Below are 26,721 nucleotides of genomic sequence, written 5' to 3' on the forward strand. Positions count from 1 at the left end.
AAGTTGCGAGAAGAGCACCAAGGAAATCCCAAGTGCTTTTCCAGATTCCTAAGGGTTTGGGGCCTTTCCAGGTGGACAAAGCTGCCCATGGGGAAAGCAACTTGAGGCAGGCGGAAGGAAGCGTTCCCAGGAATCAGACGGTCACACAGCCATCCGAAGTGTCCAGGCAGTACATCTGCACAGCCAACTTCATCATTGTTTCAATTATGGGCATTAAAAACCAGAATAACACAACAAGCAGAGAGAGATGAGACGGAAGGTATTTTACGGGCAGAAACTACCCTTGGAAAAAACGTACCCCACCCCAGGCTGCCTAAGCGAGGCGCTCCGTATTGACCTCCAAGGAATAACCAAGCCCTGGCCGCATCCTGGCGCAGTCAGGTCCCTGCTCAGCTTCCCCCAGCCCGTCTCAGAAACACAGCCTCGTGGCACCAGGCACGCTGCCCCCTTTCCAGTTCTTTTTCCCCGAGTTTCGCGGGGGCTTCAGGCACGAAGGGCCGGCAGCCAGCGGCCTCCCGCAGCGGAGGCACGGCCCGCCTGGCAGAAGGGCTCCTCGCTCCCATTTAGCCTCGCGAGACAAGTACCTTTGTTTCTCCCGTGTGGGACGAGGGGGGATTTAGACTCAGCCAGCAATTTCTCTTCTTTCTCAGCTCCCATCTGTCCTCACACCCCGCTCCACTCCACAGCTGCTCCGCGCGGAGCAGCGAGCTGCAGCTCCCAGGCTGTGACGCCCGGATGCAGCCGAGGCGCGGAGCTGCCTCGTGTCTCTCCCCCTCCTGCCTCCCCTCCAGCTCCTCTCCGCGCCACCCTCCTCTCCTGGAGCAGCAGATGTAGAGGAGCGGTGGTAGGAGGCAGACACGCAGAGGGAACTTACACGTTGGAGGGGAGCCCTGCTGCAGCTCTCCTCCGACAGGCTGAGGAGCCGAACGACGTGTGGAAAGCGGCGAGGAGCGGAGCAGTATGCAAAAAGGGGAAAGAAAAAAAAAAAACACAAAAAAAAACCTAGCGCAAAGCGACAGCAGTGGGTAGTGCTGTTCCTCTGGGAGGAACAGAACAGGGGGAGGTGAGAAGAACCAACTAGAGAGGATAGGAAAGGAACCAAAATGAAGAGGAGGACTGAAATGTAGAAGATGCAAAAAGGAGAAGCAGATGTTCTTGCAGCACTTGTTCCCTCCAAGATTCGTACCCAGCCCTTTCATCTTCCTCCAGGGCTGGGAAAGGAGCTGCTCGGTGCTGCCTCCCTGTCCCCGTCACCCTGACCTCTGCTCCAAGCACCCAAAGGAGCCAAGGCCAAGAGCAGGCGCAGGTGCAGCAGGGGGGTGCAGCGAGGCAGGGGGGTGCTGCCTTCTGCCTGCACCCCGTGCCTCGCGGGGCTGGCTCCCAAGGGGCTACCAGCCAGCTCCTCGACCCGGAGAGCTTCCACGGCGAGCCTGCCCTCGAGCCAAACGCTCGGCTGGCCCCAGAGGCTTTGCTTAGCCGCAGCAGACTCGGCCAAGTGACTAAGGGGTGATTCCCATGCTGGGAAAAGAGAAGGGACCTGGAGGACCACATGTACAAGCCCCGACTCACATCCTGTCCCTGAAGTGACGGGGGGCAGGCTCGGAGCAAGGGAGCTGGCAGCGTGCCTCGTGCTGAAGCATCTCCTAGAATAGTTCAGTCATAAGGAAAGAAGATGAGGCTTTATTTTTCTTCCAGCAGGCTCAGTTTCCTTCCTCTGGAATAGATCCTGGCTATCAGTGGAGGAGATCCCCTCCAGAAAAAGGCACTGGAAACAGAAACCCTTTCTTCCACGCCTCCTGATGGAGCTGCCTGTGCCCCGGTGCCGCTAAGCGCCATCCCCATGGGTGCTGAGGTTACTTCAGCCGGCAGGAGGACGAGCAGACCGGGTGCTCCTGCCCCGTCCCTGTCCCTGTCCCCACGGCTGGTGGGGCTGAGCTCAGCTGCGGGGACCAGCCCCACCCAGGGGGACAGCACGGCTCCGTCTCCAAAACATCTGATTTTAATTTGGTAATTTATTCATGAATTCCACCAACCTGGGGGGAAAGGTGGCCGAGCTATTTTCTTGAAATACCACGAGACGCAAGCGGGGAGGAAGGGAGCAGACCGCGAGGGACAGTAGAAGAAAAGGTCAAATTCAGCGAACGCCCGAAACCTGGGAACCTCGAACCGGCCACGGCAGCAACAAAGGCTACAAAAATCCCATTCTCGAGGCACAAATGAAATCCTCAGGCGGCTGCGCTGTAAAAGCACCTTCTGCCTCCTCTTTAAAAGAGTCACAGTCAACTCTCATCAAAGCCATTTAAAAAGCATCTGGCAAAAAGTTCCCAAACATTAAAAATGGCTCTCTTTATTTTGGCATGTCAAGATTCACAGCATGTAGCGGTCTGTACCAGCGAGAACGGAGGGATGGGCCAACACATCCTGGTAAAATGAGAAAGGATACAAATCTTGGCTCCCAGCGCAAACTGAACCAGAACTGAACTATGTCTGAGTGATGAAAAAAATCTTATGGGATTTCCAGCTCATTTCTGTAGGCTCGGGATCAGATTCTGAACTACTGTGTTTATCCAAAAGCGAACCAGACCTTTGAATATTTGGAGGACTATTCACTGCTGAGCAGCGTTTTTCTTGGATGTCAAAAGCACGGGAAGTTCTCAGATTTTTTAATGGAGAAGAGAAAAGAGGGGTAAGGTGGGGGGGAGGAGGAAGAGCGCCTTTTTGTAGCTACGACATAAATAGTACATGGCATACAGCTGCCTGAACGCTTCCCTGTGTGGTCAACAAAAGAGGGAACATATTTTAAGCTTGTTTTCCAAAGCACTGTATACACAAACCCACGTTTGCAGGCCCACGGAACGAAGCCCGTGACTGCGACTTCTCACCACGCACCGCCGTGTGCTCGCCGTCGGGTGAAGGAAGGGAGCAAAACGTTGGGACAGCCCGAAATACGGCAACTGGTGCTGCAGATCCCATCTCGGTACGTCGCGTCTACGGCACAGCCGAACCCAGAATAGCTCCTAAACGCCTTATTTTAAAAGGCTCTGTTAAAGCAAAAATAGGCGAGGCTCAGACAGAGGCGACAAAAATGATTAGAGGCCTCGGCAGATACGGAGCGAGATTGATAAGGGTGGGAGTGTTTAGTTCAGCGAGAGATGAGTAAGAGGGGAGATGATAAAAGTACACAAACTGTGACTCGGCCTGAGAAGGTACATCTGGTGCTATTTGCCATTTCTCATAACGCACGAGAAAGGGGACATTCAACGAAGTCAGGAAGCAACAACAACAACAAAAAATTAGAGCAGATAAAGGGATTTTTTTTTCCTTTCTTACCACACAACTCGTAATTACCCGCTGGAACTTACTGTCACCAGATAGCAGCAGTGCCAAGAGCACGGGGAGGATGCAAGGAGAGGATTAGACACTTGCCCAGATAGTAACGAGAGCGTTTACAGCTACCTTTGGAAGATAAAGATACAAATCAGGGTACAGACGTTGATGCTTCAGGGCGCGAGCCGACCTTTAATGGCTGCGGGTTAGGAGGAAGCCTTCCCCGGTGGACAGGTGCTGCAGCTCCCCGCACCACTTTCTGCCCGAGGACAACATCCAGGGCTGGGGCACGGTGAGGTGCAAAGTCCCCCAAGCCCCCCAGCAGCCCCACGCCCCAGCCACTGGGGGCCGCAGCCCCGTCCTGGTCCCCAGGGGCAGCCTCTGGGGCACGAGGCAGCTGGCGATGCCCTCCAGGCCCGGCCCCCGCCTGCGTCACCTGGCCCCCAGCCGCCTATTTCCTCTTTCTTCTGTGCATCACGTTTCGGTTTCAGGTCCGTATTTTGCTGGCCCTTCCTCTCCCCGCGTCCCGACTGCCATTTTCTCCTCCCTCCACACGACGCCCACGGCTCCAGCCTCTGGCACCCGGCTGCTCCCCACCGAGCGCAGCCTCGTCCTCCCCGGACCAACCGGGGATGCGCGCGGATGTCAGAGGCTTCGAGATGTCAGGCAAATCTTCTTTCCCTGATCTCAAGTGGCTCTGCGGAGGGCCCCTGCGTCCCCGAGGAGGAGGATGAGCCTTCCTCCCGACGCCGCACCTGCGGACAGCGGCAGGCAGGCGCTAGCGCAGAGCGCGGCGCTCGTAACCGCGCTGGAGCTGACATGCGATTCGGAGAGACAAAGAGAGGGTTTGAAAGCAAGTCGGGCTATTAAATTTATACCTACCTGCACAATGTGAAACAAACCACATCTCGGTTTCCTTTCATGTGCATGACAGTCTTAACTTGTTTCGTTTAATCCTGTAAAAGCAGCTAAAGCATGCAACATGCTTCCCAGAGATGAGGCAAACCTGTATTTTACTTCCTGACAGTGATTTAGTTTATGGGTTTTTTTTTCCAGGGAAGATAATGAGCATTGTCCTGGGCTGGTATTACAAGGGAAACACTACACACAACGTGCTACACACCTGGCATTTAACGAAGAACCAAATGAAATGACACTGTCTCTAACGGGCTACATCCAGCTGCGACTCCTCACGCCGCACGGACACTAACAGTGGAGGAAAAAAGATCCCAGCAGCACCCAGTATCCCCCCAGAAGCCTGCACCCTTTGAGAAATGCAAAGAGCCTCTCATTTCGGCAGTCGTACCCAAGTACGACTTGGGAGAGGTCTGTGGATATGCTGAGGCAGAAACAGCTACGTAATAAATCCAGCAAATCCAGAGGGCTGAGGCAGTAATCCATGGAAACATTCCACACAAGAGGGGTTTTTAAGTGCATTTAATTCCCAGCTGCAAACCTAATAAGCTTCCAGAAGGTGGAGACCACCGAGCACAAGGGGTTAATGGCCTTGCTAAAGAAAATGACACACATAATTTCCTTTTATCATAAAACAATACGTTTATTATTTTCTGTGTATCTGTTAAAGGGCACGGCCTTCTGAGTGGAAAACAAAACACAGCTTGGTCACATGTTTATTTGCTTCAGCTACTCCCTTTCCCTTCTGATAAATAATCAAACATGCCATCCAGAAAAAACAAAACCACTGAGCTGGGAAATTTGATGGTCATCAAATAGACTAAGATACCAAGAAAAGCAGCCCACTGTTCCCACAGTGAGTTTTCTGCCCCACACCTACACTAACATCTGAGTAAATAACTTCAGTCACTCTTTCCATTTTCCCCATGCAATTACTCCTACTGTTAAACAAATTGTCCTTAAGGCAGTTGCAAACACCATTTTTTTTCTGCAAAGTAGAACAACTTCTGAACATTAAAAAGCCAGACTAGCAATATATTTTAAAAATATGTTTGTTGTACTTGCGGTTTGGCTGAGCACACAGCTTGATTTCTCTCTCCCTTGCTCTCTTTTCTAGGAAGATGGGGTTTTACAGTTTAACGTTTTAAAGTGTATTTGGATCTCGGAGAGGCAGGAAAAGCCTCGAGGAGGATGGGTTTCTCCATGGGGCAGGCAGCACACTTTCCTCTCCCTCTCCTGTTTCGCAGGACACGAGTGCCACGAAGGCTCGCAGAAAAAGTTACCTGCTATTTTGGTGGACTTTGGAGGGGGGAAGAGACAGCCATGAAGGATCAAGTAGTTTTTTAAGTCGCCTGAACAGAGAGGAAAACAACCAAGCCTACGTGTCGCAACGTGGGTTAGTTACCCAGAGGATCTGGGCTACCTTCAGACCGGCCCTGAAGACCACTCACGCACCAGGCACTAACACTGAAAAGCTGCAGCGAAAATCCCTCACACGAGAAGTTAACAACCATTCCCCGGCGTGAGCATGCCTTGCCTTTCCTTTTGTAGTAGCACAGGTCTAAACAATAGTAATATGAATGAGATAATAGCCATGCTTGTTTCAGCAGCCTGATTTTTATTAGCATGAAATTGGTACAAATATTAGCGAGGCTGCTTCGCAAAGCGGTGCCAGAGTCACGATGCAAACAATTTGAGGAAAACAAAACGAGACTCTGCAGGCTCACACCTCTCTCTTCCTCCCCAGAACAACAGCCACGTTGACTTTTTTTTTTCTTTCTTTTTTTTTTTGCTTGCCACTTGTGCAAACGCGAGGCGAAGCCACGGCGCCCGGAGGGGACGGTGACCCACGGCCGCTCGCGCTCCAGAGACGGCTGAAGGCGACCGTGCCCTGCCAGGGGAGTCGGTGCTAGCCAGGGCTCTCCAAACCCGTGCCAAAAACCCACCCTTTTTGTCAACGCCGCAGTAAACAACCTGAAGCAGCGGCTCTTGCTTGAAACCTCGGCGTTCCCCTCGCCGAGCAGCCTGCCCCGGGGAAGGCAGCGAGTTAAAAGTTGAGCCCTGGCTGCACGCTCCTTCCCTCCGCCCGCTCGCAGAGCGAATGAAGAGTTTAACAGAGTAAGCTCTTACTGTCTGCCTTTAGATTTCCGTCCTCTCGCTGGAGATGTGTTCTGGCTGTTTCTGTGAAGCGGGGGCTGAAGAATGGTAAAAAGATGTTTGAATAAACAGGAAGTGCCGTGCAGCCGGAGCGCAGGCTGGAGGGAGAAGGCGCTGGAGCACTGCCCTTCGCAGGCAGCCGCGGGAGGCTTTGCCTCCACAGTAGCGACGTCTGCTTTTATTAAACGACAAAGAAACCGCAAGAATTCCTGGGCTAATTCTTCGCCTGCGAAGTTGAGGGATCGGGTGGGAGCTGGCAGGTAAACGTGGAGTTGGTTTTAACGCAGCGCGCCGAAACGGAGCGACCCTGCGTTATTAAACCCCCTGTCCTTCAGCAGAAACATGCAGAACTAATTACGTCCCCGGCCAGGGGAACGGCAGCAAAACGCACACCTCGCTTCTGCATCGAGGCAAAGTCCTATCTGCACACAGTTTCGGCTGAGCTCCACTTCCCTGCCCTCCGCAGCGCCCCGACTTTCCCTTAAAACCTCCCTGTGAGGCTGGCCAGGCTTCAGAGCTACTTTTTTTTTCTAACTGCGTGAAGTGAAATATAAACAACCGCCCGAAAATGCAACTTGTCTCGGGCGCGGGACTCGCGTCCAGCATCTCAGCGAGCGCGCGCTTGGTATTCAGGCAGATGCTTTCCCTTCTGCAGAGGCTCCTTCCCCTCCCCAAAACAAACCAGCTATTTAACTCGAGCCGACTAACTAACCGTCTCCCCACCCCGCTATCAAAGCCCTGTCTTCTGTCATATCGGTGACACGACACAGATATTGTCAAGAAAAGTAAACTGGGGCTGGCACTCGGAGGCAGCTCGCGAAGGGCTGAGCAGCCGAACAGCCATATTCAATAAAAACGAGGAAGAGGATTCCTTTAGAAAATGTATCGCTGTTGTGGCAGCGCGCTGCTGCCGCTGAAGGGACTGATTTGTTATTTAGCGTGTAGTCTTGGACTGTCTGTCATTCTGGGTGCTAATGCTCTGCTAAAATAACTCATTGGGAGCTGTCAGTGGGATGTTTACATAGGCCCCCAATCTTTTCTTCATACAAGGAAATTTTTTACTGGAATTCATCTTCTTTTGATCTCACATTCAAAGCAACAGCAGCTTGATAGACATGCAAGTCTGAAAGCAAATCCAGACGCTGAAGATAAACCGCCAGAGTATGACAGGCAGGAGCATCTAAAGCTTATAAAAATGAAGAGAACAGCATGTCGTCTGAGTATTACAATAGCAGAAATCAAGAGACATATTAGGTGGAACTGATCAGCCACAAAAACAGTTCAAAAGGCAGATCACAGAAACAGAAGACTAAGCCAGGAAAAAAAAAAAAAAAGAGGAAAGACCTGCTTTGCAGAGGCATCACCTCCTCCCCGAGTACCACAGTGCTCCCGCTCTGGCACAGACACTTGAGGGGAACGACAGAGGAGGGTTTGGGCCGCCCCCACCAGCTCGGCACTCCTTACCTTAAACTCACCGATTAATTTGCCAAGCGTACGTTTCAATCGCACCTTACTCAAAGGGAAATAAAAATAGGATGCTGTGCCTCTTGAGGCTATAGCCCGGCCCTCCAGAACACCACAGGGGTTGGGAAGCGGGGCGTCCTCGTTAGGACACATGGGAATTAACGCCCTGGCACGAGGGCCGCCCCGGCCTTCGCCTCTCTCATGATTTTAGCTCCTACGTGTGCCTGCTGCAGCGGGCTGGGTCCTGGGATGCTCCTGAGCCCTGCCTCTGCCGCCGGTGCAGAGATAGAAGTCCAGGAGGTGATTTTATTTACATCGAATTATGTGTGCCACAGAGCCGGCAGCTCCGCACCGAACGCAACTCTTGCCGGGAAACAATCGCTGAAAGTTTCTGTAGAAACCCATACATTTTTAATTCTTCTTCCCCAAATAAGCTTCTTATTCTAATTGAAGTCAGCAAATATAATGAAAAAGTAATTCTCAAATAATTTTGTACTTAGAGCTGTTTGTTAACAAACACCGAACGAGCAGCAGTGTTAGGTTAAAGGGCAGCAGGATTCCACATTATAATTTAGCCTGCGGTTATTTCTGATTAAGAACACCCTCCGGGACAGCAAAGCAAGATCTTCTTTTGCAGCAGGCAGAGCTTTTAAAATTAGCCTCTTCTGCATAATAAAACCAACAGGAAAACTGTGGATTTAAAACTGTATTAAGCAATTTGAAGTGGTGTAATCAGTTTACGTCTTGCTTTCTGCAAAACACGGTTCCTTGCCCAGTCAAGTTACAAATGTAAAAATGCTTCCTGGATTCTGAAAGTGTTGTAAGAAAGTCACCTTCTGTCATGCTTATGTAGCTATCTAATGTGCTAAAGGCTGATTATTTATCTTTAAACTGTACTAGTTTAATCTTTTAAGGTCACCACTAATCTGCTCCAACCTTTTAAAAAATAGCAGCTTTCAAGACTTACTGCTGGAATCGCTAAACTCCACGCCGAATGTCATTGTAACTGATCCATTAGCCATGATGAGTGCAGTTGTACAATGTAAACACCAAATATAAATCCCCACGTAAATTAGAAGAAAAATATGATCTCTATGCCAGGAGAAATGTTGGTAAATAAGACCGACACCGTATTATTTCACACAAACACCGCTCAAAATCGTCTTGCTGTTCCTCTCTCCTTCCACCTCACTTTTCCCCCTCCCTCCCCAGTGCAAAACAGGCAAAACTTGGGTATGATTTAAAGGATCATTAGGTGCTTTGCCTTTATCTTTCTTCTTTTGCAGCAGCAGCTCCGCATGCCCGCTGCAAAGCCTCACCACGGCATTTGGAAGTGGCTGCGACTCCCAAACCCCTGGCAGATTATTTGTTTGGCGTGCTGCACAGTGGCCCTTCCATAGCCTTCTTTTTTCTTTTCCCCTAGACTTCTTCTGGACTTGAATGTCACAGTAGACCTTGAATGTGAAATGGCTTCAAGCTAATTGCTTTAATTGCTTGAAGATGTGCAGGCAGGTGAAACCCGATCCCCTTGGCCATTGTAGAGACCAGGAACAACACAGGAATGTTTACATAGTGGTTTGAGTTTAATAGACAGTAGAGCTGAGTTTCAGACAGCTAGCAAAAACACAGCTAATAGGTGACCTCTTAATGTAGTCCTCCTTTTTAAAAACAAAATACAATTTCATTTTATACAAGGCAATGTCCCCAAATGCCAAGGTTATCTGCTTGACTTTTTGAGTGAGCACGCACTGCGTTGCACCTGACATTTATACCAGAAACTCTATCCTGAATGCATTTTCTTCTACCTTAAAACAAAAAGCACTTTATGTGTCAGTCACCTTACAAACAGATTAGAGCTGGATGGGGTTTCCTACTAAGTGCTGTCATTTTAATTTAAAATTGAGTGTTTTTCACCACTGTCGAACTCCCCTCGCCCTGAAAGCCCCCGGCAGGGGCTGAGCCCTGAGCGCGTCCCTGCTGCAGCCCCTGGCCTGGCACCCGCAGGAGCCCCATTGGCACCTCCTGGAAGGGCCAGGCCTGTTTCTGATGTCCCTGACTGCTTTTCCACGGCTCCCAGGACACTCACTGCATGCCGTGATGGAGCAGACTGGCTGCCGTACGCTTCTGCAAAGGCGCCGTTGGGTTTCAGGCACGGCACCAGTTGTGCAGCTCTTCCTCGGGCAAAATTCCTCCTGGCTGAGAACTGAAGCACTGGGGTCACTGGGAATTAGGCTTGCTTTCCAAGAACCATGAGGTAAGTAAAGCACACTTGAAACCAGCCAAAGGCTGGTGAGCAGGTATTGCAGAAGTGCAGAAAACAAAGTAGAAAAAGGGATTTTGGCAGAAGCAATAGCATAAAGGTATTTACTGTTGGTCTAGGCCAAAAAACAAACACTGAGAACAGGTAATACTCACTTTCCTGGCACAGGCGCTTTGCGTTTTGTTGCCAGCCCTAAAAAACGGTTAAAACTGCTTACATTGGATGGGTATTAGCAGGGAAATGACATGTATCATCGCTCAGAGAAATAGAAATGAATAAACTAGCATTTCTGTAGGAAGAAAAAAGGGAAGAAAATTTGAGGAACAGGGATGGGAAGAGCACAGGCGTATGGAGGCCAACCCAGTGCGTACTGGGTACAAACAAGAAAGGAAAACAAGGACCAAGCCCACATCCCTGCAAGCAGGGGACATTTCCACCTTGATCTTTGCAATTTTGCTTGGCAAGTTGCAAGTTCTCTACTACCCAGCTGAGTAAAAGCAAACCGGAGAAGGCGGGAGGCTGTTGGAGACACTTCTGGACACAAGCGCGGTGCGCAGCAAGGCGACGGGCGCTGCTTGCTGTGCTCCACCTTGCCTGCTATCCCCAATGCTCAGGAGCAAATGAATACCCAATCTTAAATAATACAGAACAAAGGGAACAACGGGAGCTAGGAAGCAAGCCGGGATACTTGTGAACATGCCTCTTTCTATGGAGAGACAACCTCACAGGAGCACACGGACCCGCAAAGTTGTCGCGCCCCCAGCCCGTCTCCGAAAAGCTCCAACCCCAGCAACTGTGGGTTTTCAATAGGGTTTTTTTTTTGGGGAAAAAAAAAAAGTTCCAAATTGAGAAAACAGTGTCAATTTAAAGATTTAGTATAAACTAGTTCAAGCCTGTGGGAGGAACACTAAGTGGAAAAAGTAAACACGGTCCCCCCGAGCAGTTCCCGTGGAAGCCGAGCACACAGCCAGTGCCTGGTACGGCGCGCTGCCCCGCGCGCTGGGGAGGTCAGCGCAGCTATGCTAAACTGACAGGTTCAGTTTACAGCAGGCCAGCACTTTGTTTGGATATACTGGCCTTGCTCACCGCCAGCTTAACAACAGATGGCTCGAAAACTTTCATTATGTTGCACAGGGCTGCACTGCAAACAATCGCCGAAAACTGTGAAAAGTTTAACTCTCTGCGAGCCGCGCGGCGGAGCGCCCGCCTGGCCAGGCGGCCGCCGTGGGCATGTGCGCCTTTAAATTAATTAAAGCAGGATGGGATGATTAATCATACCTGCGCGTGAGCCCGGGGATGCCTGAAAAAAGCACCCGCGATTTGACAAGGTCAATTCAATAAAAGTAGCATTCCAGAAGAAAATGGACTTTGACGGATGGCAAGGCTGCATTTTAAACCTTCCTCGAGCCCGTGGCGTCAGGAAAGTTGGGGAAAGTTACCGCAAAGATCCCCTGGCAGGGCTCGTCGGGAGCTTTCTGGCGAGTGTCCCTCCACCTCCAGGAACAGAGAGTCTTTCCCTCGAATTTCCACTTGCAACTTTCGCACTCGAAGGCGAGAGCAGGCCGCTGAATAATCTAACATGCAGATCTGAATGCGATTTATCCAAATCTGTGTATAATTTAAATATTCATTAAATTGATTCGATTCATATGCACCCTAATATCTTTTAACGCTCTAAGGCTGGTTATAAATGCACCTTCCAAGGTTTAATTCAATTGACAATCTTATATACATCTCATCACCGGAATTACATTATTTTATATTATTCAAGAAACGAACAAATCTGTTTTCCACAAATGTATTTTAAAAGCTACTCTTTCCTGTTATTGAAAGAAAATTGTGTTTATTACTCCTTTAGCATAGTGTAAACTCATAAACGTCAACAGAGAGTACAAGGAAAACTGTCAACTAAATATTGTTTCCTTCATGAGCTGCTCTTCCAAGTCAATTACGCCTTTCAACTTCTGGGGCATTGTATGATAAACTGGCAGTAAAAATCATTCACATTAATATACCATGGTGCCTTGCCTGCAAAAGGTAATTAAAGAAGTAAATGACTCATAAGAATAGACATATTAGCTGCAAAATGAAAGGCAACTGAGCTGCCACATGAAAATATGTACCATTAAGATACTGCATTTTCATATTCCTGTAATCAGCTTCAGTAGACTAATGCTTATTTAATCCAGTTCTCTGCTAAGTCCATCAACAACTGTTTTTTGCTGTTTTCTCCTTGACTGAACATTATGTGTGCAGGTTTGGAATAAATACTGCAATAAGATTTTTGCATAGTCAATTGAAGAACAGGTTTTTTATCTTTTAAAAACTATTTTTCTTTCTCACCAAGAGGAATGCAGCATGGGTTACCACGGGAGCCCCCATTTTATGGGGTGCTTTCAGTGCCGATACGCTCCGAGTGAAACATACACCCCGTGCCAGCGCCCACCATTTGGATTCGAGAAACTATTAGCAGGAAAAACAAGGCTAATGACTCCATCTTCCAACCTTCCTGTAGGAAACGCTTGGCCCTGTTAATGCGGGTTTTCATTACGGTTAGAAATAATGGATTGGTTTTCCCTTCCTCGAGCCCTGGAGGCGAGGTGGGGGCACGGCTGAGATGGAAAGAGGATCCTGAGGGGCATCAGCCCCATAGGCAGATCCCGCAGACGGCCGGGAGCCCGGCCCTAAGCCCGCTGGGCACCATCTCACCCCGCTGGGAGGGCAGTGGGTGCACCATGCTCAGCACCAGCTCGCTCCTGGTTTTGGGAAATGGCATTTGCCGGGAGCTGAAGATGCACACAGGGCACCACCACTGCTCTGCGGCCGTCCCACGATTAGAAGAAGCCTTCTGGTAAGCGGGTTCTGCCCTCCGCTTCCCAAGGGGGCGGGAGCGAGACGGCGAAATTCAGAGAACAAAGTGCGCTGTCTCCATCCTCCAAAATAACACCCTGTGAAACACTCCAACATTTATAACTCATCCTGTCTGCGAGCAGTAATTAAAATATTCTTTTCATCACAACAAAGCTCTGTAAGGCCAAGATCCAAACTGCTTTTGACTGCACAGCTCCCACAATTATTTCATTTTGTGAAGTATGGGGTGGGGTTATCCCAGCATCTCAGCTATCACTGTGGTGCGACTGTTGACAAATGCTGACTTTTCTAAATGGCAGCCGCTGTGCGTGTGCAATCCATCCTTTATTTATCGTGCCCGACAGAGGTTTATCCTTGCAAAAAGAGATCTTTCAACAAAAATCTTAACGCAGTGCTTAGGAAACTGCACTGTACGTTGCTTATTTATCACTATCGATACGAAATCGCCTAAGACGTAAGATGTAGGATCAATCATTATTTAAACCGTATTATTGCTTCTCCATTTGAGCAGACATCACTTTGTACCCACAATTAATGAGCTCTAGTCCTTTTTCTAATTAAGGAACAAAGGTTCTTGTGTGCAGAGTATAGAGTGACACTGTCTAGAGAACACACATTTAAATAGAAGAGAATCCTTCTAATTACCTTAAAATAGGATTTTTAATATCCAGGAGCATAATAGGATCAAGAAATTAGAGCATTTCCAAGAGCATTTACAAATAAGTCATTACAAAACACTGTTAAAAGGTAATAACGTATCCCTAAAAATAACAGGGCCTTATGGAAACCAGCACCTAACACTTCTGTATTTCTGTAATTAATCTCTGTGCATTGATAGAGTGAAAATGCAATCCAGAAATTATTTTATGTATGTGTACACACAGAGACGAATCCAAAAAAAATAAAGAGGAATCAGCTACCAGGCATAAAATACTTCAGATCGTGCAGATTAGGATCCAAACACATAATTAAGAAAGTCAGACAAGTAACCTCGCTTTCTCCAGTAATTAGGGCTTTTAGAAATAGGATCCTGTCTCTGAAAGTGGTACGAATATACCGCACTACTAAATAACCTGCACTGCTGGGAAAGTATACTTGCTATCAAGGGCAAAGCTGCTATACACTGAGGTAACAGTAAATGACAGACTGTTGTTCAAGTCCATTAGCTGCTATGTGATAGGAGCACATTCACTAGCACACGACCTGTGAAAAATCTTAGATCTCTTTAAATCTTTGAATTGGATTGCTGCATTAATTCTTAAGAACTGCAATCCTTCAACCAAGTCAAATTACCCTCATTAACAGGGGAAAAACTGCCTCTGCAATAAGTTTAAAAAAAAAAGATATTTATTACCTATAATCACTTTCACGTACTTCACCTGGGAGTGTGACAAACTGGGACAACAACTCGGGAGGCTGGCACCGGTGGCACGGAGGAGCCGCGCCGTGCCCGCAGAGCCCCGTGTGCGTGCACGCTCCTGTGCCGACACGCGGCGTAAATAAATGTGCTTCTTTGGGGGAAAACCTCAATGAATGTTCTAAGAAAAGAAAAAATCACTAAGAATAAGCATAAGCACTGAAGCGATCTGCGTGTGTGCCACTGAAATAACCGCAAAAGAGGAGGGGAAATTCTTCAGTTATTCAAGGCTTGATTAGAACACTACTTCGTAATTAGGCATGTTACAAGTATTGTCATCAACCAGAAAATTCATGTACTAACTAAAAGGTCTCAGAAGCTGGCTCTAGCCTTCTATTCATTAACAACATCTGCTATTAATGTTTAACCCTCATAAACATGCACAAAACGTTCAGCATTCAACAAAGATTAAAAATAAATATTTTGTTGTTCTATTTTATCCTTGCGGTGATCTGCGCAGTTCTGCGAATATCACCGAGGGCTAAACCGGCCATAGATAACGGAAAAATATTTGTGCTTTGTCAGAAAGAAGATATTTCTTCCTCCACTCACTGCTTCCCTGCGCTTCATATGTTACAGCTACCGAGCCGGGCCAGAGCAGCACAATAAACAGCAACAGGGGCGCACACATGGACAGAGACACACACGGACACGACGGCATCAGCCATACATTGCAAAAGATGAGCCTCCCCAGAACAATCTCCAGGTTTAAATTTTAATCTTCATGTTTAATTTTTTTTAATAAATTTCATTTTTTTCTACTTTTGAAAGGAGCGTTCCTGGGCGAGACAGGGTCACTGCGAAACAGGGAGCCGAACGGGTCGGGGATCTGGGAGCGAGAAACGGAGCGTTTCGCCCCCATTTTACTGCTCCGAGTCCGATGAGAGCCCTGATCTCGCCGTCAGAGCCGACTGGGCAGATCTCTGGAAGAGCCTTTGGAAAGACTCGTTTCCACCACCGTGGTTTTAATGTAAGCATAACAATCTGCTTGCGCAGGCTCATTTACAGCGCTGAGACGGAGCCGAGCGGCGAGCTGACGTGACCCTCTGGCGACTGCCAGAAACCCCTACCACCACCCCGGGGTCCCCGTCCCTGTCCCACAGACATTGGTAGATCGGTGGCACAGACCCTGTCCCCATCAAAGCCAACACCGCTGCTGACATGTGGGATGAAAGAGGCCTTGACTCGACCTGCGCACGCTGCTGGTGCTGGCTCGGTGCAGCTGAGCCCCGCAGAGGTGGCGGTGCCCGAGCCGGGTGGGCCAAGGCGCAGCCCGCAGCGACCTGCCCGACCTAGCTGTAAGCTTCAGGACCACCGAACTACAGACCGAGCCACGGCAGTAACGAAAAACGCAGCTCTTTTTGTCTTCAAACATGACATTCATGGCGGATTCGCTGTCTGCATGTTGCAGCGCGCTCTATTCTTAGCACCGTGCCTTTTAAAGTTAGGCCCATTATTTTCTACGGTGTATCAAGATCAGTATGTATAACATATGCCATATTGTTGACACTTCCCTGGATGTACTGCATGCCATATGCCTAAAGCACTAAAAGGGGTGATGAACAGAGTGGCAATACTGAAAGGAGAACAAGATACACCGAGCATGTTGAATGAATTCAGTTATATAATTCAGCCAATAAGGATTTCCATACATTTAACAATCTCCTTTTTTTTATTTTTCTTTTCTCCCTCCCTTGTATAAAAATGCATTTAACAACTTTCCGCTGCGAAAAGTTAGCACGCTGGACACGTATTCAAAGCAAACATTTAATCACGGTGGGCCCACCAGGTCTAAAAAGTATACATGTAAAGATAGATCATATATAATCACACCGATAAAACAAACAAAAAAGGCCGACATACATTTTAGCAATAAACTAAAAAAATAAAACACAGTTCTGCTCCTGCTTCTCCTTGTCCTTTATTTTACCTTCCATAAATCTACACCCCACGTCCCATTGCTAGAAGTAGGGAAGATGTCATCTTGCCCATCTTTAAAGGTTTATTTACTAGTTTCCTCACTAAGAATTATTATTCGAAGAACCCAGAAACTAATGCTCTCTTACACTACAGTATTTTTGTCCAAATCTTCTGGAACGGATTATAAAATTGAAATGTAAGTAGCAACACAGCAGAGCTATATTTATAACACGAACGCTGCTCTCCAGCATCTGATACATACACATGTGTATCCTCATTTCTATGCAATCCCTCTGCACACTCTAATGGGTACACTAGCTGCAGCCTCGTCATTAGGGAAAAAAAAAAAAAAAGGCACCAAAAAGGAACTGACTCATCACCGAGAACAGTTTTGACAGCACTTGCACGCAGAGACCTGGCAGGAAGGTTCGAGCTGTTCGGTTCACGACTTGCGACCAACTGCAAGTGACATGCCCTGAGCCGAGCGAGCAGCCGGGAACAACACCACCGTGCAAACTCTGCGCAGACACGGGCTGCGAGCCAAAGCCAGACCCGGCCTCCACGTTCAGCTGCGCACCTGCGGGCAGGGAAGGACAGGGGATGGCTGGGGAGCGGGTACTGCTACGGGCAGCTCCTACCAACTCCCCACCGCCGAGGGATTCCCCAGGGAGAGGAAGGAGGATTTCCGAACCGCACTGCATGTGCGTGGGGCATGTCCTGGGGGAGCATCCCGCCTGCCATCGGGCGCTATGGGATGTGGACGAAGAGGGATGAAGGAGAAAAGGGATGCGGGCACAGGAGGTCGCTCTCCTGGTGCCCATAGAGCACGGCCGCCCCGCACGGGCACGCTGCTCGCGCTCCGGAGCCAACGACGCCACGCGAGGCTGAGGCGTCCCCAGCCTCCGTCGTTACTGCCACCATCCACCCACAGGCAATGGATCAAAGGGGCTCCGGGAAGATAAGGGGAATCCATTTTAACTTCAAAACATGAAAATTCCAGCACGGGAGATCACTAAAAAGGATTAGCTCTGTTATGTTTCAGTGGTGTGTTGAAGGGGAACGTCGTGTTTTAAATATATATGCATGTTTGTATTTATTTGAGTAAGCATTAGCAGTATAAAGCAACGCAAGAGGAACATGGGATTATTTGTTAAAGTGCAAGGCAGAATCCTCTTTGTGAAAAACATCAAAGAAGAAGAACACATGCTGATGTTTAAGAACAGTCTATGTCTAATACAGAACATCACAATTCAAAAATCAAAAAACAAAACAAATGAACAACCTTGCTTCACAATTTTTTTTTTCTTAGAAACAAACCTTGCATCTCCTGCTGACCGGGAATTAGCTGGCGCTGCCAGCTGAAAGCACTGGTCGTACAACCCACCAGCGAGTACTGGGATAAAAAAATTATATGCACAAATTGCACTGTCTAAATTACGGAAGTGGAAGTTTTTTGAGTGGAAATGCTTGCACCTCATCAGTGCTAGGCCAGAAGGTAAAGGGGAACATATGCCCCACAAAACGTGAAAGGAGTTAGGGGGCTAAAATGTATTCCTACGTGAACTGCTAGGGAAATACAGCTTGGCTTCCAAGCCGTCGGTGCATGCAGTGAGGTGCTGCGGGTGCTTGGGCACTCGGTGCCTAACGGAACCTGCTTAAGGCACCCAGCCCCAAACCACCACCACCACCCCCCCCCCCCGATCCCGAGCCTCTCCTGCTGGCAGCACTGCCGCAGGGATGTGCACACCTTTGGGAGAAGGAGCACAAAGTGGGACAGAAAATCTTCCCCTCGCAGCAGCCCCACCGGTGCAGGTATCCTCACAGGGTACCAGTGAGCTGGCATCACCGCCTGGCAGTGGTGGGTTCGTGCTTTCAGGGCACGACGCTCAGCACGGCAATGTCAGCGCTGCAGAAAGCCTTTTACCTTCTGCTCTCTGCCCCAGGGCCGGCACAAGCCGGGCATCACCCAGCTCTCCGCTAGCTGCTGGCTGCACGGGTTTGATGATGGACTTCATCCAGTTCCTTGTGGACTACTGTGCACATGGGGAAGTCACCACTTGACGCTGGCACTCGAATTCAGCCCTATCTGCAGAGGTTCTCCAGAAGCCAGGTGGAGACGTGAGGACTGTGGCCATGCCAACATGCCCACGGTCTTTCAGAATTAGCTCCGCGTAAGGCGAGAAAGGCTAACTTACACGGCTAATTAAAACATCTCTGTTTGTGCTGAAACAAACAAACAAAAAAACCACCAAGAAAACCAATCCCAGGCACGAGCAACAAAAACAAAAGTAAAAAAATCCCCTAACCCACCCTGCGGTGAACTTTGCTTCCTTCTTCTCGCCGTGCCGGTGACGTTCGCAGGAGAGCTGAGGGTAAAAGGGCATCGCTAACATGGCAGCTATTTAATTCCACCCGGCAGATCCCCGAGACCTGTAACGAGCGCCTGCTTCCTACCCATCAGGCCATTAATCACCGAGACTCCTAAAAGGTTCAATTCATGTGCCCACTCAGAGAGCTCATGAGATGCCTGATAGTCATATGTCATTTGAGAAGGGAACAAAACTGTATTCTTTTCTGAACTGATGGAGCTCCTATTACCAAGAGACTCCCCCCCTTGGGAGCAACCAGAGGAGAGAAATGAAGGAGAGCTGACTCAAAGCTCTGCCTCGCGAAGACACGGAATTGATGCACAAGGGGAAGAGCTGTGGGGAATCTGCCCCCGCCTCTCTTTTCCCAATAACCCAGGGCATCAGGGGATGGATTTGGAAAGCGGTGAAAGATCTTCGTTACACGGGATCCACCCTGGACAGAGGGGCTGCCCTGCGGCAAAGACTGCCCTGCTCCTTGGCTGAGAGCAGGGCAAAAACAAAGCAGGCTTTGGCCATCTTACAACTCGAGCACTCGAGCCGTGCAGGACTGATGAACCTCGCTCCTCTCGGGGAGGGAAGGGACCCTGCACCCAGCAAGGCGACGCCGGTGTGCCGAGTATCCTTGTGGGTCCTTTGCTTCACTCCACGTCCATTGCTTCAAAATCACGACCCTGATCTGCTCGTTCCCCTAAACGCCCGGGGCCTGCCCAGCTGGGAGACAGCCCCAGCACCCTGCCAGGCACAGCACCCCCGGGACCAAGCCCAAAGGCACTGGGGGGTGCCGGTGCCGGGGGGAGCCAGGCTCCGCTCCTGGCACGGCTGCACTGCACACTGCGTCCCCGCAGCGGGGTGAAGCACGACACATGCATCGGCTGACAGTGCCATTTCCTGGAAATGACAACTGAAAATAAAAGGGTACCAAAAAGGGAAATATAAACTTTTGCAGCTTTAAAAAAAATATACGGTCATATCTCTCTGCAGTTGGTGGAAAATCAAGAACAAACAAGCCTCCGTTTATCTTCTTGCTGGTTTTCTTCATTTAAATACTGCTCTAACAGATAAACTAAGAGATAATGCAGACAAAAATATAAGGACCTAAAGATACCTCTGCAATTATTTCACATCACCATCAATTTTAGAAATGTTACCCACGTTCCTTTTTTTTCCCCCCTGCAAAATTCAGCAGTGACACTTTTTTCCTCAAACTAGGTAGCGAAAGCAAGTTTCAGCCAGGCTGGCACATCCACAGCCGCGTGGTACTTTATCTCTCTCACTGGCACCTTTTGATCTCCGAGGCTTTGGAAACACTAAGCCGAACTGATCTCCTGCTGTAATTCATAATTACCGATTCACAGCATTTTTCAACACTCCGTACATCCCGGCCTGCTGCTTAGGAGTTAGCATACAATAGAAAAATGCCGAAATTTGTTAGCCAATTGAGATGTTCTCAAAAATTTTCCCCTCCTCCAGAGTGCTACGAAAACCATACTGAGCTGCTGCTGGTACCGGAGAGCCAACCCCAGGACATGGGGCATGCAACACCAGAAGCAATAGTCATGAACAACAAACATATGAGGAGTTCTGAATGTTTAAAGGAAGAATTTGACACACACAAAAAAAAACAGAACCTTTTCTCTGCTTGCTTACTGAGCATAACTAAGCTCCAACACTTTCTGGTCCTCTCCTCATTATAATCAGTGGATTTACAAATTGGTAAATCCTTGTACTCAATTTTTGGTGCTGAAAACCAACAAACAGAAAAGAAAAAAGAGGTGTTCCTTTTAATCTTTAAGCAGATATAAGATACCTCTATGGAAACGTTTCAGTCCTTCACCCACAGGTCCCACTTAACAGGCTCGTTCAATTATTTTTCGCTAGGACATTTCATCAAGCACGTTTCTCTGTTTTTTTGCACACACACGCACGCTCCACGAAGGACAATGGTAGGAAAGCATCTGAAATACCAACATCCCACCAGCCACAGCTGACTAACGCTGCCCTACACGTCCTCCAAACCAGCACGTGCACGGACAGACCAGTCTCACCCCAAAATGCCAGCCCTGAACACTCCCCAGACTTTGGAGAAGTCCAGGTTCAGATCCACATCCACGTTTTGCATCTCAGGTTTGCATCTAAACTAAATAGAAGGATTCTCTTGACTTCTTCCAAAGAATAGTCTTTTAAGACATAAGACTCAAGAACCAATAAAAAAGGTAATTTAACAATATCTCTAGTGTGTCACCAATCATTTAAAGGGCCTTGAGGCTGCTGCATTCCCACTACAGTCCAGTAGCTTTGCCACCCTGCTGGTTTTCAATTGACACCCTCTGTGTTGATATTTTTTTCCAACCGAAGCCTGATGGTGTGTTTTAAACTTCCCCCGACAGCTGATGTCCTCGGCCGGTGCCACCGCTGCGTCCCAGCGGCAGCTCGGCGGGCAGGGCCGGGGCCGGGCACGGCTCTTCCCGAGCCTAAGGCAGTGGGGCAAGGGCTCCTCGGCTCCGCATCGGCCACAGTGCAAGGCTCAGAAAGGGGAGCAACCTGAATTTAGATGGAAGAAGCCAAACGGGGGTAATAAGGAGGGTCTTGGTTAGGATCCCATAGCGCTAGCGGTGCTCGGTAATTCACCAGGGCATCCACCGCGTGCCGGCTGATCCAACCCATCCTTTAAGGAAAAGCAGGAAGAATTACCTCGAGGATGTTCCATCTGTCAGAGCCCGAAGACAGCTCAAAAGAAGGAGTATCTGAGCCAGGGTGCGAGCAGGACTGCCATCAGTGCGGCCCCGCAGCCCAGGCGGCACCCAGCGGCACGCCAGCCCTGCCTGCAGGGCCCCGTGGTGGGCACGGCTCCTCGCGAGGGGCTCCAGCTTCACCTGCGGGTTTCTGCACGGCCACTACTCGGTCCAACCCACCGTCCTGTCCCCCGCCTTTCCCTCCTGACCCACAACAGCAGCGGGTGTTAATTAACAGAAAAAAGAGACGGGGAGGAAGCGGGTGGAAGACCACCTCTTAACGCACACTTACCTGCTGCAAGTGAAATGAATACTTGTGAAAAATAAACTCCTTCAGAAAGTTTTCCTTTGCAAATACCCATAGCATAGCGTGCCACCCACTTCAGTAATAAGTTTTCAAATGGATAACTGCTAAATGAACGTATCTGCTAAAGGAATCAGGTTTTGTGCACTCCAAGGTTATGTGTTTAACAGGCTTCAATACTTCAATGAAAAATTGAGGTGGCAATGATTTGCAGACTAAATTAATGTTAAATACTTCAAAGAACTGGACAAACAAGTCAGCAGCAAAAATTTTATGGGTTGACTTCCTTCAAGGGAACTTAAAGAGCCAGCATTTTATTGCTGTGAATTCTAGTCACTCCTTTTACCCCTCAGCATCTGTTTGAAATATGTAGTAGACAATTGCTTTTTTGGCTCTGACTCAGGTGGTTGAAATACAGGACAAACAGACTACTGTATATAAGCTTTCCTCCAGCAATGAAAATTTTTATTAACTCTCTTGCATAGCAAACTCGGCTGCCTAGCTTCCAGTCCCTATAGAATCATCAAGGAATGTGGCTAGTTATTAATTCTGGTGGTCAAGCGTGGGGTGGATACGTTGGGGCTTGTCTGCAGCGTGTAACCTCACATTTCAGAAAAAGAAAAAAAAAGTACAGAGGGAAGGAAAAAAATAAATGAGTTCTGTTTAGTTCATCATTCACATGTGTAAAATTCCAAGCTAAATACTAGCTCTGTGCATAAATATGTCAGCCTTGTCAAAAGCTCCAGCCAAAGAAAACACACCCGTGGTGGAGGGGTGCAGAATTACCCTCAGAGCCATGAACTCGCCCCACCTTCAGTCACCGTGTCAAACGCGGGAGTTTTCGCACATAGGTGCTGCACAAAAGCCACCTGCAAGCCCTGCTGAGAACCTCTCTGCTCGCCCCACCCAGCTGAAGGACCGGGGGAAAGAGAGAGCACGGATAAAGGTGCATAAAACGGAAAGGAAGCCCTTGATCCCCGGGAGACCTGCTTTATTTAAAGGGATTCTGGCCACTTGCAATCCCTGCACTCATTACTTGACTTCTGCATCCACGACACTACCTATTTATACTTGTTACCACTTCTGCAAAGCTTTTGATCACCGAGAAACGATGTGAGATGGTTTCCAGCATTTAAAACTGTCTTTAAGTTGTGGTTACGGTCTAATTTGAGCAAATTTTTGGCTGTTGTGGTGCACTACGGGTTGCTTTGAGCCTTGTGTTGCATTTCTAGTGTCATAAATAACTAATAGCAGTGGTCAACGTTTTAAAATAAACACTTGCCACAACCTCTTTTTTATATTTTCTATAGAAAATACCTCCAACTGACTGACATCCCACTGCTCTGTAGCTACTACCAATTTCTGTATTTCTAGTGGATACTTAAATAGTAGATTATTAAAGGGCTGGACTTTGTTTAAAGTTCCCCTTCAGTTTTGCTACGTGTTTGAGAAACAAGGCAACAGTCTAGAGCTAGCAATCTACAATCTCTATTTACTGAAGCCAGTTTCCACACCAATGAATTCAGTAGCTGAAGTGAGCCTGCTGCCCAACGTCACAGATCAGGGAACGCAACAGAGAGGTCCGATCTTCTCCGCTATTTGCGAGACGATGCCTGGGAAGAGCCAAAAGGCATCAACGACGGGATATCACACCATCCTCTATCACGACATGTCCCGTGACACTAAATCTCCCTGGTCTGATACACCACAACACAAAGCACTGTCCCCATACTGTTTCCAGGCCACCACCAGGTCGGTATCTCCTTGACCGTTCGTCTCTCTTCCAATTTCCCCAGGGGACAGCCCAGAGGAGGACGCTTCTCATCGCTTCCCTCCAACTGCAGTTGCTGAATGAGAAGAATGCAGCTTGGTTCTCGTCTGTCCTGTTTCTTACTGCTGGTAAAAAGCTGAGTTCCCTTCCAGCTCCCGCGCACCGTTCCTCCAGCAGCGCGGGCTCTCCGGCACCTCGGTTCATCTGGCGAGCACCCGCGGCGCTGCTGAACGTCAGCCAACGCAGGCAGCGCCCGTGAGCGCGCCGGCCGCCTCTCCAGCAGCTCCCTCGCACACGATGTGCTATCACGAGCACCACATGTGGCTCCGAGGCGGTGGCCAAACAGCGCCGACACCCGTCCCGAAGCGCTGCAGATGCGCAGCCTCACGGATAGGGGACTACTACAAGTCACCCGTGCCCAGGTCGTTCCTGGAAAGAAACTGTTCGCAGTTGGAATCCGCTGGGGCAAGGGATGTCGGGCCCTGCAGCCCTTAGGAGACCATCCCAAACCCTCTCTCTAAACGAAGCCTGCTGTGTGCTGCCTCTGGCCATTTGTCACATTTCCCTTGAACCATTTATCCCAAACAGCCAGCAAACCACGCCAGGGACACAAAGCCACGGCGCCCCAACCCGGCTGCGAGGCGCGCTCAGAGGACTGTGAAGCCTATGAGATATTTAGCAGCAAGCAGACAACTTTTGTCACAATGCAGATAAGGAAAGGAAGCAGATGCAAAGTACCCCAGCATATAACTTGTGACCTTCCTCAATATATGGGATGTCAGGAAGTCCACAGAGATACACAATGGTCATTCAGAGAGCCCCCAGTCAACCATTTTGTCCTTTCAATGTGGTATTTAGGAGTGATGCCTACACTCAACCAGATACTGTCCTAGATGCAAAACAATCCATAAACTAACTTTCCAAGTAAACAGGCAGCATTTCTGCTTAAGCATTCCTGTTTTAGGCAATAGCATGACACGGCCCAGAGCGCGCTCCCCTGAGGTCTCCAGCCACCACAAAAGGCTCCCCCCCATCTCGCCAGCTCCTTGGGTCCTCCGAGGTGCCTACAGGAATCCCCTCATTGCTCTACAGAAAGTTGTGCTGATCTGTGTCTTAGGCAAATGAAGCACTACAGAGAAGTGCCAGATTAAATACTCTAACTAGATGCTCCTATATCCCATCTAACTAGCAGCTCCTATATCCCATCGCATCGATGGGATGCGGAGGGATATAGGAGCAGCTGGCAGAGAGAAGTGGCCCGGCAGGCTAGAGCTGGACTACTGCTCTTATCAGCAGTCCTTGGCACGCACACACGCTTCTGAAGGGCAGCAGTGAGCTTCAGAATATCTCAAAATTGTGTTCTGTCACATATTTTCTAACCCCCCCTTGAAAAACACAACCAATCTCTGAGAAACCTGCCTGCTTTGCTCATACTTTCTGCATAAAAATGTGGCCTTTTAATTTAAATGTTGCCACCTGTCATCTTTATCCTTTTATTTTTGTTGCCTCTGCTGCTAATTCTCATTTAAAATGCAATGTAAATTCCCGAAAGAAGCAGGCTGGGTGGAGGACGGAATTTGGGACGTTCGGCAGAACCACGCCAGGAGCTACCAGAGCAGCACACGGCCTCGGCTCGTTGCGTAACTTAATTAGACTTTCCCCAATAAAACGCCACCTTCGTACAAGAGACCCCAAATAACACGCTTTCCCTGAAATATCCGGAGTCTGATTCATCTGTTTTACTCCTGCCTTCTGCTGGCTTAGCACCACCAGCAACAGCAGCGGCGTTACACCAACGTGAAGCTGAAATAAATCCATGGAGAGACAGACACACTGCAAACACACAGAAATTAATGCGCTTTTCACTGCTCTCCGTGTACAAACACACAGGAAAAATTTTTTTTTTCCTTCCCTTCCTCTCTTTTTGCAAGTTCCTGGCTATCGCTCTGCAATGTAGATATTCCCATCATGCCTCGGTGCTTTCCAGCCCCATGATGCCCTCACTTTTGATTGTGTAGATGAAGTTGAAGTGCACAGGGTATTTACTGATCCAGTTATCTTGTTCTGTGACAGGCAGAATCAATCAATCAAGGGGCCAGCTTTATGCTTGCGTATTCCAGGCACATCTCCGCACTTCAGGATACGAGATCACAGTGTTATCCAGCCAAATTTGATCAACAAATGCAGTTCCCCTGTGCCACAGCAATCTCAGATGAAGATGTTATTATGTGGAACTGAGCAAAGTGATAAAGACAGTACAGAAAAGGAGGAAAAGTCCAGCTGGACCTTTCTGACAGCCTCTATATACTAGGGCTGCAGCATCCCTTTTTCCGAGGCTAAGAAAAACAGCACATTCCCAAGGAGCTGTTGCAAAATGCTTTCCGGCCACCCTGTATCTGTTGGTACTTAATGAAAGAAACATTATGCCATGGAGTTTGATACCCTATTCTTAAATGATGGACAACAGATTTGAGCCCTCGCCACTGTATCGATGTTCATTTTTATAACACACGATCACATACTGCATTTTTCATCACTCTGCTGTGGACAAGCATAGCAAAACCTGAATGCCTAAAAGTATATTTTAAAATGACAGCTGGCTTAAGCAACCTTTAAGTTTTTTTTTTGTTTGTTTGATGGGTGTTTTTGTTAAAATCCTAGCTACAGAAATACGAACGTGAACGTGTAAATGTTTAAGTCTGTCTCAAGGATAATTGACACCATGCTTTTATTTTGCCAATAGCTTTTCACTTTGCTATTGCCCTACAGTTATTTTACATTATTTAATCCGAAATACCATCTTTTTGATTCTACCTTTCTTTGCATTTTAAATCTTTAATGGGAGCCTTTGGCAGTCCATGGGCACAATTATTAGATATCTACAGAGAGAAATTGAAAAATTAATCATATTTTCCATTTTATATTTCTGTACTATACATAAAAATTATCTGGTCTTAAAGCTGCATTCTGCAGCCTTTCAGCATTCTCTCCCCAACATGGTAAATACTAGGCAAGAATCGGTGTATCTTACACTCAAATCTCTTCGGCTAAACAGTTATACGGAGAAGGCTGTGTTCTCTTTTCAAGTGCAAAATTTATTTCAGATCATTTTTCAATTAAAAGGCATCTGCTGCTACTACTTCTGTTATGCACTGCCTAACAATCAGTAAAAAGTACCCTAAACTAATCATATTGATGATACTGAAGTTGTTTA

At 48.3% G+C, this 26,721-nt stretch overlaps 1 protein-coding gene across 27 annotated transcripts in view; it reads right to left on the reverse strand.

Annotated features, from left to right (window-relative positions):
* The window catches only part of FOXP1 (forkhead box P1), a 370,950-nt gene that overhangs the window by 115,704 nt on the left and 228,525 nt on the right, over positions 1–26,721 (reverse strand). The window contains exon 1 of one of the 27 annotated variants that reach the window (XM_040568524.1): positions 6,373–6,500. The exons of the other annotated variants lie outside the window; for them this stretch is intronic. The gene's annotated coding sequence lies outside the window, so the exon portion shown is untranslated. Of the gene's footprint in view, positions 1–6,372; positions 6,501–26,721 lie in introns of those variants that run through there. 27 annotated transcript variants of the gene reach the window in all.

The sequence above is a fragment of the Cygnus olor genome, chromosome 10 (assembly GCF_009769625.2).
Source record: "Cygnus olor isolate bCygOlo1 chromosome 10, bCygOlo1.pri.v2, whole genome shotgun sequence".
Taxonomy (NCBI): domain Eukaryota; kingdom Metazoa; phylum Chordata; class Aves; order Anseriformes; family Anatidae; genus Cygnus; species Cygnus olor.